We start from the raw sequence: 480 nt of genomic DNA on the forward strand, positions 1-480 counted from the left end.
AGTTAGAGTCAAAAAAATTTTTGTCTAAAAAATCTTCGTCGGTCATACCGATACCATGTCCTATAACTTGTACCAAGTTGTGAAGGGTACATTTTGACAAAAATCCAAAAAAATCTTTAAAAAGTCGCTATTGCTTATTGCATTCAGCATCGTTAGACGACCTCTTATATGCCTTGGATGACCACTGTCTGATGATCTAATTTTAGCTTTTATGCCAAAATTTTGATTTTCGTGTCTTACGTCCCTACATTAGACGACTTGGATTTTCGTCTCCTGCACCGCCATCGCAACTTTGATGGTCGGGTAACTTTCGCTATTTACTGTCGAGATCACTTTCATGATTAATAATGCATCCCTGAGACCGTTTTACTCAAAGTTAGAGCAAAAAAATTTTTTGTCCAAAAATCTTCCGTCGGTCATACCGGTACCCATGTCCTATGACTTGTACCAAGTTGTGAAGGGTACATTTTGACAAAAATC

This window comes from Anopheles maculipalpis, assembly GCF_943734695.1.
Source record: "Anopheles maculipalpis chromosome X unlocalized genomic scaffold, idAnoMacuDA_375_x X_unloc_16, whole genome shotgun sequence".
Taxonomy (NCBI): domain Eukaryota; kingdom Metazoa; phylum Arthropoda; class Insecta; order Diptera; family Culicidae; genus Anopheles; species Anopheles maculipalpis.